Below are 16,499 nucleotides of genomic sequence, written 5' to 3'. Positions count from 1 at the left end.
GACTAAGTCTCAGGGGGGCTGAGGGTGACTGAAAGTCCTCAATGAGCACACAGAGCAAGGCCACTTACAAATTACTTCAGACAGGTGTTATATTAAAAATATAGACACATTTATTACAAGGCCTTTGTAACATAGACCATAGCAAGGAATAACAGTAACACTAAGTAAACCAATACATCACACTCAATACAACATATATACAAGACCAGGGGGGTCTAAAGGGATCACTGCACGAAAGATGTTGACAACCTAGATGGGAAGGAAACAGGCAGTGCAGTTTAATCTTTATGCCCAATTCAACATCAGTTATTCACCTAACTAAGAGGCCGTCCAAGCCCTAAGAAGAGAGGAGCCTTGTGCTCCTGCAATAGTACATGTAGTGCCAGTGCACGTGGTTGTTCCAATGGGCAAAACAGGGTCGCTTCGGGGGTCTCTAGCAGCTCGGGGAGGTGGATAAGGCGATGAAGAATAAGTTCCCAATATTCAAGAAGAACCTCCACTTGAAGGCTCAGGCAGTTTGAGAGTTTGGTATGGAGTCGCTATTTCACAATAGCAGTGGACAGGAGAGGGGCCCCCAGGGGCCACTCATGCATAAAGATGGGCTCTGGCGCTAGGTGCCACCGGTTGGGGTAAAGATTACTCACCGGTCCCTGATGTAAGGAGACTCAAACTTTGGCAGGTTAGTCCAATTCGGTTGCAGGTTCGAAGGCGGCAAAAATGAAGTCTCGGCACCATTTAGTTCCTGAGATCCAGTGAGGATTCCCAAATGGGACAGTGGTGATTTCTCTGCTCTGGGTGGATGAACCACCCCAGTTTCACTGCAGCAGGCTTCAGCGGCAAGAGGGTCACAAATGCAGCAGACTTTCAAAGGACGTTGCTGCAGCAGGGCAACACAGTAACCGCGTTTACTCTGGTCTGGGCGCACTCGTCTCACTTCAGACCTGGGAATGCCACGTGTGCGAAATTGGGTGTGAGGGTGTGGTGGACAGAGAGCTAGCAGTACAACAAGTTTCGAGGGCCTCCTCAAAATGACAGCGGAGGCAGAGGAAAGGTTCTGAGTAAACTGGTCAGCCCACTGGTTGGCCCAGGGACACTTCCGAGAAAGCTTACTTGCAGGTTTTGTTGAAGGTGCCGAGAATAGTTGGTCCCACTATTCCAAATGGTCGAAGCATCTTCGCAGACCTTCTAGGACAACCAGATGCAGAGGGGTCCCACGGGAACGACAGCGGGCTCAGGGTGTCAAACCTTCCAGCGGGTCACCAGTGGTTCCTTGACTCAGCTTCATAGTTGCAGGATACTTGGATCCTATCCTTTGTGCAGTGAGAACTCAGGAGATCGACATGGTAGTGGTGTTTCCAGCCTCCTCTTTCCAAAGTTCCCTTTGCGTCAAAACGGAGAGGACCCGATGGGAGACATGCTCACAAACACAAACTCCATACGTGGACCAATCACAGACCACAGTGGTCTCAGGCATTCAGGACACTCCAGATTCTCTGGCACCCAGGATGTGTATTGGGACCAGACATCCCAGCCCACATCCTTGAGGCACACACACAAGGCATGCAGAAGCCGACAAAAGCATTGGGATTTGCGGGAAGGTGCATGACCAAATAAGGACTGGCCCAGGTCGACTCGACCTGGGGAAGGTGAAGGGGCAAGATGGTCAAAGGACAGGACAAAGAACCTCATGGCATGGCCCTTTTGGAGCCAGGCCACCTATTCGTGCCAAACGCGGTTAACGTGGTTAACATGGCAGGAAAGGATTAAAAATAATGCGAAACGATAGCTGCCACCAGTCCTGTCCATGACACATCTGCACAGTTCATACAAAGTCCAGCAAGAGTATCTAGGGCCTTGGGAAATGACTATAGACCCAAGTGTGCTGTATGGTAAAATACATTGCACATTTGTTACATGTTGCACAAAAGTTGCAACATGCGGAAAGGACTAAGGGAAACGTGGTCTCCCAGTACTGAATGTCTTAATGGCCTGTCAGTTTCCCCATAAAAAGTGAGAGAAAGCCCAGAGGAGTGCAGCTGAAGGCTGTGCTTCTCTGGCAAAGTCAGTCAGTGGTGTCTAAACAGCAGCAAAAAGTTTGCGGGTTGACACATGGAGGGAAAATTCCATACACATATGAAATCTTTCCTAACACTCGCCCCTCCCAGAGTAAGGACAGGGGGAACTAATCCACCCCTGGATGAGTTTCTTGTTCAGGTCGGTTAAACATTCTGGACAACCCATCAGCATTGCTATGTTGGACACCTGGCCTATGCTCAATAGTGAAGTCAAAGCCTTGCAGACTTATGGACCACCTAAGCAACTTTGGATTCTCTCCCTTCATGTTCATTAGAAACTTTAAGGGCTTATGGTCAGTTTGCACAGTGAAGTGGGTCCCATAGAGGTAGGGCCTCAGGTTCCTTAGGGCCCACACAACAGAGAAACATTATTTCTCTACTGTGGACCATCTGAGCTCTCTGTCCTTAATCTGGTGACTAATGAAGCCAATAGGGTGTTCCTTACCCTTCTCATCTACTTGTGATAGTACAGCTCCTATCCCAGTGTCAGAGGCATATGTCTGCACAATAAAAAGTCTTTGGTAATCAGGGCCCCTGAGAACAGGGGCCTGGAACAAGGAGTATTTTAAGCCATTGAAGGCCTTCTCACACTCTTCAAACCAAGTTACCTTCTTGGGTTTCTTTGGAGTGGTGAGAGCAGTCAGAGGGGCAGCTATGGTACCATAGTCTGCCATGAAATTTCTGTAGTACCCAGTGAGACCCAAAAAGGCTCTCACTTGGGTCTGTGTAGTGGGGGTAGGTCAGTCTTGTACTGCTTGTATTTTACTGGGTAGAGGATGTATGCTCCCTCCACCTACTTCAGGTCCAAGGTAGACCACTGATCCTTGTCCAATCTGGCACTTACTGGCTTTTATGGTCAAGTGGGCCTTTTGAAGAGCCTGTAAAACAATCCCAAGGTGTTTCACATGGTCTTCGCAGGTGGCACTGAAAACTGCTATATCATCTAGGTATGCAAGACAGAATTCACCCAACCCATTCAACACATGATTCACAAGACTCTGAAAAGTGGCAGGGGCATTCCTCAATCCAAAAGGCATTACCCTGAACTGGTAAAGACCCTCTGGTGTTGAGAAAGCGGTCTTCTCCTTGACATGTTCTGCCAGGGCTATTTGCCAATAGCCTGCATTGAGGTCAAACATGCTGAGGTACTTGGAGGCACCCAAAGTATCCACCAGCTCTTCTGTTCTAGGCAAGCGATGTGCATCTGTCTTTGAGACAGCATTCAGAGCCATGTAATCCACACAGAACCTCAATTCAGAAGTATCTGCCTTTGCAACCAAAAACACTGGGCTTGACCAAGGACTACTGGAGGGTTCAATCACCCCAAGATCCAGCATCTTGTTGACCTCTGTCTTAATGTAAGACCTTACTTTGTCCAATATTCTGTATCCCCTACTTTTCGTAGGTACACTGTCTCTTGTGTCAATGTTATGTTTGTGCCAAGGTGTCAAACCAGGGGACTGTGAAAACAAGGGGGGAAATTGCCTAAGCAAAGGTTTCACCTCAGCCTGTTGATCAGAAGTCAGGTGAGGGGTCACTTGGACACCCTCAATTGAGCTGTCTGAAGGACTGCTTTGGAACAGGTCACGAAGAGGGTCAGACTCCTCTTCTTCAACATCTGAAGCCAACAGAAGTTCTGCGATTTTCAACTCCTGGGATGAAAGCCTTCAGCCTATTTACATGGAACACTTTTGGAGCCTGACCAACCCCTCCAAGGTCCACTAAATAGTTGACCTCACCCAGTGACTCCACTACTGTGTAAGGGCCTGACTACTTGTCCTGTAAAGCTCTAGGCCTTATAGGATTCATGATCAGGACTTGCTGACCAGGTTTGAAATTGATGAGGGAAGCCTTCTGATCATACCACTGTTTTACCAGAGCTTGCCCTGCCTTCAACTTTTCACTAGCCAGGCCCATCAGGAGTTCCATCCTTTTCCTGAGGCCTAGCACATAGTCCACTATGTTGGTAGTTATGGGTGGAGTGGGCATCTCCCATCCCTCCTTGACTATGGCTAAGGGTCCCCTTACAGGGTGACCAAACAGAAGTTCAAAGGGGCTTAAGCCAACACCCTCTTGTGGTACCTCTCTGTAGGCAAACAGTAATCATAGTTACAGAAGATCCCATTTTCTTCTTTGGGGTTCTTGCAGAGCCCCAATCATGCTCTTCAAGGTCCTGTTAAACCGTTCAACTAGGCCATTGGTTTTTGGGTGATATGCAGAGGAAAACTTATAGGTGACCCCACATTCCTTCCACATGGCCTGCATATACTTGGACATGAAGTTGCTGCCTCTGTCAGACTCAACTTCTTTAGGGAATCCAACCCTAGCAAATGTGCCAAACAATGCTTTTGCAACTGACTTGGCAGTCACAGGATACCTGGTAGCATGGTCGACCAGCAACAGGATAAACCTATTGCCTGAGGATGTTTGGGGGTCAAGGGGACCAACAATGTCGATCCCTACCCTCTCAAATGGCACCCCCACAACTGGTAGTGGTACCAATGGAGCTTGAATTGCTGAGCCACTCTTACCTGATAACTGGCAGGAGGAACAACTCCTGCAGTGACTTTCTACTTGCACCACCATCTTGGGCCAGTAGAAGTGCATGGATAACCCTTGCTTGGTTCTCTTGATTCCAAGGTGATCAGCAAGGGGCAATTCATGTGCCAGCTGCAGGAGGAAGGGTCTTACAGCAAGGGGGACCAGCAACCTCCTATGGTCTCCTTCTGTAGACTCTGTAGGCTCACTATACAGGAGCCCACCTTCCCAATAAAACCTGTGATTCACAGGAGGTTCACCCTCAAGCTGGGAGCAGGCCTGTCTCCTTAGGCCTTCCAGAGATGGGCACTCACGCTGGCCCTTACTAAATTATTCCGTATCAGGACCATCTTCTACTAACAAGTCATTTAGTTCAGGATGGCCATGTGGGTCAATTATTTCAGCTATCACCACCTCCTCGTCAGGTCCTAGTGATTGACCAACTACCTCCACCTCAGTGGTAGGTGAGTTAGGGGGAATGTTGTCTTTTGGATTTTCTGACCCCTTTAGCATTGGGTTTCCCCTTTGGCTGGATCATGGTATTGGTCTTGGCCAGTGCTGCCCTCCTTTGAGACCTTGTGCAGGGTCTTTCCGCTGTATCTCCCACAAGCCCTAAAGCTCTGAGATAATTTCCCTGCAAGACCTTTCCTGGGACATTCCTCTGTATGCTCACTGGAATTATGACTGCTGTACCATTCATAGTAAGAGTAACAGGTATTACTGGGAACATGAGAGGTGGGCCATCAGCCAATTTAGCGGGGCCAGAGGAGCTCTGGCGACTTCCTCTGGGTCTACCAAGGTAGAATGCACTACAGTTCAACTGCACTCACTATCCCTAAGAACTGGAGTATTTACTCCATTGATCAGCACACTGTCTTTAAAGTAGTGCTTAGTATTATCTGGAATCCTATCATAAGCCTCTGAGACTTTAGGCTCCCAGGAACCCAGGGAAATTAAAACTACCTCAGCTTATATCCCACTGGGGAAGGAGTCTGAGGAGAAGGATGCCCCTGTAATCTCTTCTTTCTCATAAGAGGAGAATGCCAGATTTGCAGAGTGGACCCCCAAGGTTTTGACTTTACATCTGGGATCCCCCTTCACATGGTCAGTTGCTCCACAAGCAAAACAAGATCAACTGGGTCTGTTTACATAGGGAGGCTTACTATGACCAGAGTTCTGTTTTGGAGGTTGGCCTTCACTACCCTGGGAGTTCTCTTGTGTCTTACCCTTATTGTTACTTTTGTGGCCCTTATGGGAGGACGTTTTATCAGTTTATCCACCCTCCTTATCTTTAGACTTTATCCCCTCCTCCTGCTTACCAGGATGAGTCTTGTCCTTATGACTCCACAAGTCTGCTGCTATGTCCAGTTTCTTAGGATCTATCTCCTTTGAATCTGCCAAGTGCTGCTTAAACTCAGGGGAAGAAGATGCAAAAATGTGTTCAAGCATGACAAGACACATCATACCTTCAACAGTAGAAACCTTATAACCTTCAATCTAGCCAGTCAAGTTTTTTTAAGGATTCAGTTACATAAAATACCCAAGTATCACCTTCTTTCTTTTTGTACTCTCTGAATCTTTTTAAGTATTGGGCAGGAGTCTTTCCAAACTTTAAGGTGAGAGTTTGCTTCAACATTGCAAAATCTGCTCTCTCAGCTTTTGACATTTCCATAATGGCACTGCAGCCAGAACGGGGCAGTCTGCTAAGTAACCAGGCAATTCTATCAGCATTGTCAACTTGTTGAACTTCACAGGCAGACTCAAATGCATTCAGCCAGTCATTCTTTTCCTCATACACACTGAACAGATCCTTAGGAAACTTTGGACGAGACGAGGCCCCAGACCCATGTCCAGGATGCTTGGATCCATTGGCAACTTGAAGTTTGGCCAGTTCCTGTTATGCTCATCTGATATCCCCGGGGGCGTCTGGAAGGCTCTGAGATCTGGAACCCTGGATGCGTAGTTGCCCAGTGCTGAATAATGAATCTGCAATTACAGAAGGGAGGATTTTTGCTAACTGTCTCTAATGGGTGATTCTCCCTGTACCTCCCTCTGACCGATTACCTTCCCACTGGGTTCTTTTCTCACCTTAGTTATTTGTAGGGTGAGCTATCTGTCCTGCATTTCTTGTGCAGGGGTGTTTGACATTTGTTGGTGAGCTGCCCGAGTTTCTTCACTGGTGCAGTATGCCTTCCTTGAGCCCAGGCCTGCTGTGACCCCGAATCTGCTGGTAGGCAGGTAGGTTTGTTAATTGTAAATCTTTGTTCTGTTTATGGTGGAAATGTGTTAATGTATTTATCTCCTTCTTTTCATGTGCAAAGGTCTTGATGCTGGGGTGCCGTATGGAGAGGCACGTTTCTAGGTAAGAGAAAGCGCGAAGCGCAGCGCCTTTATTGTCTTTTAAAGCTAACCTTTGTTTTCTTCTTCTTCTCCTCACAGGCCGCTGTGGTGCTGCGAGTGGATGAGAGCACGTTGAAAAACAGGCCCACGGAATCCGTTAAGGTAAGTACAGCATTGTGCGGTTGTTTAATATTGAAAGCAAACCTGAATATGTCTCTTTTCCTTTGCAGATGTTGCTGTGGTGCTCCGGATGGAAGCGTGGCGTAGCGCGATGGAATTCAGGTAAGACTGATGGATTCCGATGTTTTGGAAGCGCGCGTTCTGATATTTATTTTCCCTTTCTCGTTATTGCAGGTCGCAATATTCTAACAGCAGCTGTGGTAGCGGTTCACCGGAAGTCCTTAAGCTAGTACTCACAGGTGAGTGATGTTTCTTCTTCTCTCGGTTTCCACAGATTGCAGCCCATTTGAGATGCTGAGTGCTGGATGGTGTTTTCTCAGTTAAAACAGAATAATCTTGTTCTTGCAGAATTACAGGAAGCCGCTGAAGACCAGGAGCTGGACACGGTGAGCATCACGCTGCTGGTTGCAGAATAACATGAAGCGTGTTCTGCAGTCAGGGTATGGTTTATATAGTCCAGGCAAAGTAGTACCATGGAAAGTAGTTCCAGGCCTGCCACACCCAAAACACTAGACTGCATGGATTGGTTCTTGGAACTAGACTGTGTGGGTGCTCTCATGTTGGATTTAAAGGCCCATGTACATAAATGGGACCTAGTTTGAACAGCCCTTCCTTCCTTCATATGAGCCTGGTACCAAAGGTGCCAGGACTGGCTCCAGGAGTCCTTTTTCAGTGGTTTTAAGGCCCTCAGGGTTCTGGTGGGAGCCTGCTTGTGGCACAACTTGTGGCCCCTCACAGTGGTCATGACAGCACTCCCACCCAAGGCCCCTCTCATGATGTCCTTCCTGTCCGGTCCGGGTTTGGTGGGGTTATCCAGGTGAAACCTCTTAATCAGATGTTGTGCGTGAATAAGTTGACTTGGTTCCCAAGTTTTGTCTTGAGGCCCGTACCCTTTCCAGTCCACTAAATAGTATAGCTTAGACCTGGTACGTTTCGAATCCAGGATGTTTTTTACTTCAAATTCAGGCTCTCCATCAACTAGCACAGGTTTTGGTGATGTTAAAACTCGGGTTCCTTGTTGTACAGGTATTACAAGTGACACATGGAACACCGGATGAATTTGCATGCTTGGTGATAAGGCTAAGTTGACGGCCACCAGATGTATCACCGATTCGATGGTGTAGGGTCCTAGATATCTTGAATGAAAGGTCCGGGTACCTTTTATGGGCACATGTCTTGATGCCAAACAGACTTTGTCTCCAACTTGGTAATCGGGAACTTTCTTTCAATGCCGGTCCGAGAATGTTTTTTGTCTGTCTTTGGCTTCAGTAAATGTTCATTTGCCCTTTTGAAGGCTTGGGTTATGCTTTTGTATAGAGTCTTTACCACTGGCATTTCCAAGGTTGTGGGGGAATCTCGTTCAGAGGTACGTGGATGTCTTCCGTATATTGTGTAGAACGGGCATTGTCCCGTGCTGGTGTGTATGGAGTTATTCTATGCGCATTCTGTTATCCATAACAAGTCTTTCCAATTCTCTTACACTTGATGCAGCATGCAACGTAGATACTGTTCTAATGTCTGGTTTGTTCTTTCTGTTTGTCCATCCATTTGCGGGTGATGGCTAGTGGATAATCGAACATAGATTTGTGCCATGGTACAACATTTCCTCCAGAAGTTGGATACAAATTTGCTCCCATGATCTGAGATTAGGACTGAGGGGAAACCATGCAGTTTTGTAATCTGTTCAAGAAATGCTTTTGCCAGACCGGTAGCGTTAGGAAGTCCTTTGAATGGAATGAAATGTGTCACCAGAATGGAATTATAACCTTGACAGGGAGGTAAGTCCCTAATAAAATCAAGAGAAAGAGTATGCTAGGGAGCCGGTGGAATATCTAGTGGTTGTAGGAGGCCAGATGGTTTCTGTATTTGTGATTTATTCTGTGCACATATCCCACAGGATAGAATGAATTGAGCAATGTCCTTACGCCAGGTTGGCCACCAATAATTCTGTTTAACCTTGGCTAGAGTCTTAGCAATTCCAGGATGGCCTTCGATCAGGGAATCGTGATAACCAGATGTGACCAATTCTTTCAGATCTTTACTTGGTAGATATAGTCGTTCCCTGAAGTAGGGTAATCCATCCAGAACCGTGTGATGTTCATTTTGGGAATTCCGTTTCCGCAAGATCTCGGGGTTCATTAAGATTCAAATCTTATCTTGAATTTCTCTCAGATTCAATGTGGTGGTGAGTCCCGGTTGTTTATAACTTGGGATGATGGCAACAGGGTCGCGGGTACTGTTAGTTTTCTCTTCAACACCCATACGAGTCAAGGCATCAGCCTTCCGATTCCAAACTCCCGGTCGGTATGTTATTACGTAATCATATTCTGTGAAGAATAGAACCCACCGCAACTGTCGTGACGATTGGCCTTTTGCTGACTTTAGGTATTGAAGGTTTTGATGATCTGTGATTACTGTGATGGTATGTCTGGCACCGAATAGATACTGCCGCCAGACTTTGAAGGCTGATTTTATTGTAACAATTATTTGTCTGTAATTGCATAGTTAAGTTCTGGTGGTGAGAATTTACGTGACCAAAAGGCCACGGAGTGTAATTGGCCTGTCTCTGGATCTCTTTGAGAGAGACTGCTCCCATAGCTACGCTGGAAGCATCAGTTTCCACTTCATAGGGGATATCAGGGCAAGGATGTTGTAAAATTGGTGCAGAGGGGAATCTTTGCTTGAGTTCTTGAAAGGCCTGTTCCGCCTCTTCAGTCCATTGGAATTTTTAGTTGTTTTTTCTCAATAACAATGTGATTGGGTGGACTATCCGTGAGAAATCTGGAATAAATCGGTGATAAAAATTCACAAAGCCGAGCATGCTTTGGGTTCCTTTAAGTGAAGAAGGTGACGGCCAATTTAGGATGGCATCTACTTTGTGTCAATCCATTTTGACTCCCTTTGGCGAGAGAACAAACCGAGGAACTCAACTTCAGTGACATGGAAGGAGCATTTCTTGAGTTTAGCATACAGTTTGTGCTGGCAAGGTTTTGCAAGGACTGAGCGAACATGTTCCTCATGATCTCTTTCAGAGGGGGAAAACACCAGGATGTCGACAATATAGACCAGGGCAGAGGCATCGATAAATTCCCGTAATACATAATTCATGAAGTATTGGAGTATTGGAATGCTGCGAGAGCGTTGCACAGACCGAAAGGCATTACCTGATATTCGTACAGGTCATACTTGGTGCGAAACGCGGTTTTCCATTCATCCCGTTTCTTAACACGTACAAGGTGACATGCTCCTCTGAGGTCTAGTTTGGTGTAGATTCGGGCATCCTTGACTTGGTCCAACAGTTCCGGGATAAGGGACAAAGGGCAGCGTTTTTTTACTGTGATATGATTAAGTGCACGGTAATCGATACAAGTCCTCAAATCTCCTTCCTTCTTGGGTACGAAGAATAAAGGAGCGGCTATCGGTGACTTTGATGGGCGGATAAACCCATTAGCCAGGTATTGGTCCAGATAGGACTTCAAGTGGAGATTTTCAGTTTCTGTAAGTGCATAAATTTGACCACAAGGAACCTGTGCACCAGGTATCAGGTCGATCTGACAGTCATAGGGCCTATATGGGGGTAATGTGTTAGCCTGTTCCTTCTGAAAAACATCTTGATAATCCTGATATTCTTTTGATAAGGTGTCCATTGGTTCCGCGATCCCCAATGCTATTCCTTGAACAGATTTCAGGTTTGGCTGAACTACAGATTTCGGGTAGCAAGCATGGGCACATTCGTCGGAAAAGGTCAGTCTCTTTGCACGCCAGTCTATGTGGGGATTGTGAGTTACTAACCATTGCATCCCTAAGATCAACCGGAGCTGAGGAGCTTTGATGAGGTCAAACATGATTGCTTCTTGATGTCTATCCTGACACAGAAGTGTTAATTCTGTTGTGCATTGGGTTACTGGTCCTGAAGCAATTTCTGTACCAACAACAGTAGTTACCTTTTCAGTTGTTGGTTTTGTGCATAAGGCAAGTCCCATTTCTGTTGCCAGATCTCAATCTATAAAATTACCAACTACTCTGCTGTCTATATATGCCTCTATGGCATGCATCCGTGACGGTCGTTGGTGATTGATCAAGGTTACTTGTAGGGCGAAATATGAGGTCTGTGACTCATCCTTCTCGCTCGACAAGCGGACCTCTATGCTTGCCAGGCCTGGTAGTTTTCCGATTCCTTTCCATCATCTTCTTTCTCTGTAGTGCCTACCACCTTCCTTGGGGGTTTCACTGGGCATTCTTTGAGGTAGTGACCCGAATTACTGCAGTATAGGCATAACTGTAGCTGTCTCCTCTTGTCTCTTTCAACCTTGGTTAAAGGGGGTCGTACTCCTCCAATCTGCATTGGTTCTGTGGTATTTTCTGATGGACGTTGAACATTATCTTTTAAACGTACGTGCATGGCAACATTTTTGAGTCTACATCGGTCTGTTCTTCGATCCTGTAATCTGTGGTCCAACTGAACTACCAGATTGATAAACTCTGCACAGTCTTTAGCTGGGTCTACCACTTAAGCAAGAAAATCCTTCAGGTCTCCTCGTAGGCCCAGATGAAACAATGTGGTTCTTTTATCTTCTGGCCATCCCGCTTCTACAACCAATCTATTAAAGGTGGCAAAATAAGTCAGCAAATCTTGATTCCCTTGACGGAGGGACAGGAGCTCGTTATCAAGAGCTCGTCCATGCATGTTTCCACTTCCACTTCGCTCGACGGGAAGGAGAGGGAGGTGGGCAGGAGCCCCTCCCACAGTCCACCGCATCCCCACAGAAGCTGCTCTTCACCGAGCCTCCCCGAGGCAACAGGGTAAGCCATCCAGGCCCCCCTGCGTTACTACAGCCCATTATGCAGACCTGGTTGGGGCCCCTATGATTCTGTGGCCTCCAGGACCCAATTAATCAACGCAGCAGTCTGCTGCAGCACACGCGGCCAAAAGTAATCAAAATGGCCGGCGCGACCTGTATTGTTATAGGTTGCTAAGCAACCGTGTGCGAGCCGCTCCTGGATTGGGCGCTCCATCCCATTTCCGGACCCAACCTTCGCTGGAAGGCGTCAGCCGGCACCATCTCGTCTAAGGCACCCGTCCAAGGCTTCTTATTGTGCAGCCTATCTGTGCCTATCCGTGTCCTCCGGACTGCCACCGGCACAGAACTCTGCCCAGCAATCATGCGAGTACCCTCCTGATGGCATTCCCCGCAACTAGTTTTGTTGCACTCACTCCGATGCACACTTCGCCACGATCTCAGGAACGGGCTGAAGCCCCTCCCAGCAACCCTCCAGCCAGACCAGTTATTCTGCTCTGATTGTATGAGGCCACAGGCAGGAGCCGGCACACCCGCACCTGATGACTGCACACCTTCCGTGCCAAAAAGAATGAAACCAGCGCACTAAGCGTGCAACAAAGGGTAGTACCCGCATCTACCCTGTAAGGTGGGCACATCACAGCCACTTATAGCCATGCCAGCTGCCCCATGCTGCCTTTGTCCGTATGCTGCCTGTCCTGAAAATGGCCGACATGCTTTTCTGCATGGAAACGAGGCCCGCTTTCGCTGCTAGGTACCACTGTTAGCTTTCCACTTAACTATAACAACGTTCCTATCTCCCTTACACCCACAGCACAGTGCCTAAACTACTCTGTGTTGTGCCTTATGGTCATTTTCAGACCACATTTGAACTGTGTTGTGCCTTATGGTCGCCTCGTGACCACATTTTAACTGTGTTGTGCCTTATGGTTGCTTTCAGACCACATTTGAACTGTGTTATGCCGTATGGTCACTTTCAGACCACATTTGAACTGTGCTGTGCCTTATGGTCACCTCCTGACCACATTTGAACTGTGTTGTGCCTTATGGTCGCTTTTAGACCACATTTGAACTGTGTTGTGCCTTATGGTCGCTTTCAGACCACATTTGAACTGTGTTGTGCCTTATGGTCACCTCCAGACCACATTTGAACTGCGTTGTGCCTTATGGTCGCTTTCACACCACATTTGAACTGTGTTGTGCCTTATGGTTGCTTTCAGACTACATTTGAACTGTGTTGTGCCTTATGGTCGCTTTCAGACCACATTTGAACTGTGCTGTGCCTTATGGTCGCTTTCAGAACACTTTTGAATTGTGTTGCGCCTTATGGTCACTGAACCTATCCACCCCTGCCTACAGCAGGCTAGGTCCACCCAACCTGACTGTGTCACCCTCCACACACAGTCCCACCCAGCATACTATCATGCCTATAGCGTCCTGCAAGCTCACCGCTGCCCCCATCACGCTGCTCACTCTCCTCGCAACACTCACTGCTCTCCAACTCTTTTCTCCTATCAATCCCCTCTTACCCACACCACTGAGCCCACTCCTCTACCCCAAGCATCTCGATACCACGGCTACCACACACTCCATGCCACCACGCACACCTTGTATCGTAATCATGCATAGGCTAAAAAGACTTAGAGCTCGCACACAGACCACAGAATTTAACACACTTCCCTTTCCCACAGAATTCAGAAACTATCGACTGAGTTCCCGCACCACTTCCTTTCAGTGCCCCCACCTGGGACACCCACTCTCCCCCTGCCCACCAATCACCTACCATGCCACATCCCACAATACCACCTCACATAACATACCGGAGACCACCACTCGCACGTCCCCAAACAAAACACACACACCGCACACGAAATACACCAACAAACCACACACACATCACATCAAATGTGCCCTCCTCAATGTCCGATCTCTCCCAGCTCATGCATCTGATATTCATGAACTCATAACCAACAACAAATTTGACCTTCTAGCAATCACTGAAATAATGGTTACATGAAGCATCAGGCCCCTCCGTTGCACTTGCACTACCACCTGGCTTCACCATACTCAGACAAGACAGGCCAGATCGTACAGGCGGCGGAGTAGCCCTCATCTATAAGGAGAGCCTCCAGCTCCGACCTGTCAGTCACCCCTCGATCAACGACTCTGACCTCTTATCGGCCAAACTCACTCTGTCACCCAACAGCACCATTAACATTCACCTTCTTTACCGCCCCCCAGGCAACACCCCAGACTCCCAAGATAACATCATCCACATCCTTAGCAATAATATCAAAAGCTCCACCAAAACCATTCTACTAGGAGACTTCAATCTCGGATTCAATGATACCAAGGACAAATCCGCAACCATTCTCACCAAGGAACTTAATGACCTGGGCTTCACCCAAAAAGTAAAAAGTCCTACCCACGCCAAAGGCCGCATTCTTGACTGGATTGCAGACCATACCTGCCTCTCCACTATCACCTCTAACTCCTCTCTACCCTGGACTGACCACAACTGCATCGAGTTCTCTATTCCTATCACCAAAAACCACAAAACCCTGACCCCTGCTAGCGCTGCACAAGTTAGAAGCAAAAAAAAACCTCACAGAGTACAACCTGCGCCCATACCTCAATACCACCAAGCTAGCCCCCCCATTCACTAATGAACCCAATATCCTAGCAGACATCTACAATGATGTCATTACTAAAGCCATTAACGAAATAGCCCCACTCGAATGGAAAAAAGAGAAGAAATCCCTGCATACCAACCCATGGTTTACTGAAGAACTGCACTCAATGCGATCCCACAAAAGAGCAGCACTAAAGAACTGGCAATCTGACCCCTGCACCAGTACTAAAAACAAATTCAATTCAATCTCCCTCCAACACAAGATAGCTATCACCAATGCCAAAGCCAACGCTTTCAACACATGAATCTCCAATGCCAAATCACACTCTAAAGAAATCTTCGCCATCTTCAATGAGCTCATCTCCCCCCCATTACTCCGGACGAAATCATCAAAGATGAAGCCTGGTGTACCAGCATTCAAGCTGCCATGCTAAACAAAATTGACCTTATCCAAAAGAAAATCAAAGATCACTGCAAAACACTTCCTCAACAGACAGGAACCAAACCCACTAACACCCCACCCACCTCATCCAAGCCCACCATACCTGACTTCTCCTTCAGAGATGTCACTGAATCAGAAGTTATCAACCTACTAAAAAATCTCAAACCCTCCCCCTGTAAAGGCGATATTTGCCCACCTAAACTCGTCAAAGACTGTGCAGACTGCTTTGCGCTGCTCTTTACGGCATTCATCAATGCATCCTTTAAAACAAGCATCATCCCAGCCAACCTCAAAGAGGCTTGGGTCCGGCCCCTCCTAAAGAAACCTACTCTTGACCCCTTACAACCTAACAACTACAGACCAATAACAACAGTGCCATTCCTCTTGAAATTACTGGACAAAGCCGCACATTGCCAAATCCAACATTTTCTGGAAACTCACTCCATCCTCAGGACCAGGCAGTCAAGCTTCCGGAAAGGACATGGCACAGAAACAGCCCTAGTGGATCTGAAGAGTCAGATCACCCAAATCATGGACAAAGGCAAGCCTGCTCTTCTGCTCCTTCGAGATCTCTCAGCCGCCTTCGATCTAGTTGATCATAAGACTCTCACATCACACCTCACACACTCAGCCAACTTCTCTAAAGAATCAGCTCTCTGGATCACCTCCTTCCTAGAGGGAAGAGCCACGAAAGTCTTCTCGGACATCGCCAACGCCTCTCCCATGACAATCCACTGCGGGGTCCCCCAAGGATCATGCACTGCACCCACACTATACAACTAGTTCACCAAGCCCCTCTTTGACAAACTCGACTCATATGGCATCACATACACGAACTACGCGGACGACACACAAGTACTTCTTCCCCTCTCAGGATCATACAACGAAGACGCTAAGGCTCTCCATACAATCTACTCCATCATCAAGGCATGGATGGCAGTTAATGTCCTTTGCCTCAATGGAGACAAAACTGAAATCATGATATTAGGGCAACAAAACACTCTAGACAAACTTGACAAAATGTACACTAACTTCTCCAATGACAACTCCATCATCCCCGTATCCGCAGCCGTAAAGACACTGGGAGTATACCTTGACTCCTCTCTATCAATGACCAGACAAGTTAACACAATCACTTCTGCGTCTGCGCACACCACCAAATTCCTAAACGCCATCAAGCCTTACCTCTCCAAACCCAACTGCCTCTCCATAGCGAGAGCTACCATTGGAGCTAAACTGGACTATTGTAATGCACTCCTAGCAGGCACATCAGCCAAAAACCTAAAGAGACTACAAGTCACGCAGAACAATGCTTTCCGGGCTGCTCTTAGTATCCGAAGAAGAGAACATATCACCCATGTCAGACACTCAGCCCACTGGCTCCCGGTCAAAGAGCGGATCTCTCTCAAAATCCTCACACTCACTCACAAATGCCTCTCCCTCTCCGCCCCGTCCTATCTATCAGAAACCATCCTCAAACCATCCTCCTCCCG

The sequence above is a fragment of the Ambystoma mexicanum genome, chromosome 13 (assembly GCF_040938575.1).
Source record: "Ambystoma mexicanum isolate Mex_15411 chromosome 13, UKY_AmexF1_1, whole genome shotgun sequence".
NCBI lineage: Eukaryota > Metazoa > Chordata > Amphibia > Caudata > Ambystomatidae > Ambystoma > Ambystoma mexicanum.
This window is presented reverse-complemented; position numbering follows the sequence as displayed.